The sequence below is a fragment of the Bos javanicus genome, chromosome 6 (genome assembly GCF_032452875.1).
Source record: "Bos javanicus breed banteng chromosome 6, ARS-OSU_banteng_1.0, whole genome shotgun sequence".
Classification (NCBI taxonomy): domain Eukaryota; kingdom Metazoa; phylum Chordata; class Mammalia; order Artiodactyla; family Bovidae; genus Bos; species Bos javanicus.
The window spans coordinates 90,688,934-90,691,055 of NC_083873.1; the positions used below are offsets into that span (position 1 = coordinate 90,688,934).

The following is a 2,122-nucleotide window of genomic DNA, read 5'->3' on the forward strand; positions in this document are numbered from 1 at the left end:
GTAAATTTTTAAATAATATTTTTAAAAAAAGAAACAGGGTCCCAGAGTCCTTGCACACATTCTCTGTCTTCTCTTTCCCAGCCTAGCCCAGCCTCACCACAGTGGACACCTTCATGGGTACCTGGAAGTTAGTGGATAGCAGGAATTTCGATGACTACATGAAGTCTCTTGGTGTGGGTTTTGCTACCAAACAGACGGCCAATATTACCAAGCCTATCACAGTCATCGAAGTGAATGTGGACACAATCACCATAAAAACACAAAGCGTCTTCCAGAATAGGGAGGTTAGCTTCGAGCTGGGAGTGAATTTCAATGAGACAACAGCAGATGACAGGAAAGTCAAGTCCATCGTGATGCTGGATAGAGGCAAATTTGTCCACGTGCAGAATTGGAATGGATAAGAGACAACACTTGTATGGGAAATAGTTGATGAGAAACTCATCCTGCTGCTCACCCACTGCAGTGCAATTTGCAATCGTACTTACAAGGAAGAGGCATGACCTGTCCACTCCTTTACTGACTGCTCTTCTGCCAGTTGGCTACTCATGGACTCGGCACCAGATTGCCTCATTTTTCTCCCCTAGCATTTTATATAAATCTACCTTGATTGCAGAAATTTTCCTGGTGTCAGGTGGCATCAGCCTAAATCCAGTTCCAATCTCATTGTGTATGTTTGGTTTTTTAACTGCATCCAAAGGGTGCTGCTCTGAGGTCAATAACGCAGAGTCAAGGCCAAAAAAAAAAGAAAGAAAGAAGCCTTTAGGAGCCTCTGAAAAGAGCAGAGCTGCTTTGGGATCAATGTGACAAAGTATCACACAGTTTTAGGAAGGGGGCCCTTCTATCCAGAACTTCTTCTCTGCACAGAACTTACTCCTTCTCTGGAAAATAAAAGCAACTACTTTAGGGAAGTCAGAAGGTGGCAGCACTCTCATACGTGGTTTCATCACAGTTGGGGGGTGTGTTCTGGGGATTTGTGGGCAGTAGGTGTCAGCAAGGGACATTCAAACCAGGAAGGAAGTTTGGGTCTGAGTGATTGGGCTATGGCACATTCCAACACTGGGATTAGCTAAATTACTGATTAAAAATGAAAAACTAAGAGCCAACTTCTTTTGTAAATGTTACCTTATGGCATTTCAAAAATTATTTGAAGAAGTGTACTAGCTTGCTTGCGTTGCCTTTATAAAGGCTGGGTGGCTTAAATAATAGAGACTTATTTTCTCTGAGTTCTAGAGGCTGATGGTCCAGGATCAAGGCGTCAGCAGGATGGGTTCGCTCAAAGGACTCTCTCCTTGGTTTGCAGATGGTCACACACTAGCTGCCTTCTCCCATGGCCTTTTCCCTGCGCCTGTGTGCCTCTGCTGTCTCTCTTGTGTATCCACATACTCTCTTAGTAAGGACATCAATCAAATTGGATTTGGACCCACCATAATGGCCTCATTTTAACTTCCATCACCTTTTTTAAGGTACTGTCTCCAAATATATCACATTCTGAAATCCAGTGGACAAGGCTTCAACATAGGAATTTGAAGGGGGTGAGTTCAGCCCATAACAGGAGATATCCAATTTTGATAGCAGTAATTACAAACTTTCAGGAGAGCTGCATAATCTAGAGAGAGCTGCTTCCAACTCTAAAGAAAACAAGGGTTACAATGCTTAGGTACTTTCTTAAAAATTGAAGTATAGTTGATGTACAATATTATATAAGTTACAGATGTATAATACAGTGATTCACAATTTTAAAGGTTATCGGTTCAGTTCAGTTGAGTTGCTCAGTTGTGTCCGACTCTTTGCGACCCCATGAATCGCAGCACGCCAGGCCTCCCTGTCCATCACCAACTCCCGGAGTTCATCCAAACTCATGTCCATCGAGTCGGTGATGCCATCCAGCCATCTCATCCTCTGTTGTCCCCTTCTCCTCCTGCCCCCAATCCCTCCCAGCATCAGAGTCTTTTCCAATGAGTCAACTCTTCGCATGAGGTGGCCAAAGTATTAGAGTTTCAGCTTTAGCATCAGTCCTTCCAGATCTCCTTTAGAATGGATTGGTTGGATCTCCTTGCAGTCCAAGGGACTCTCAAGAGTCTTCTCCAACACCACAGTTCAAAAGCATCAATTCTTCAGTGCT

At 43.7% G+C, this 2,122-nt stretch overlaps 1 pseudogene; it reads left to right on the forward strand.

Annotated features, from left to right (window-relative positions):
• Nucleotides 1-55: 55 nt before the first annotated feature.
• Nucleotides 56-645, forward strand: LOC133250113 (fatty acid-binding protein, heart-like; annotated as a pseudogene).
• The last annotated feature ends 1,477 nt before the right edge of the window (nt 646-2,122 follow it).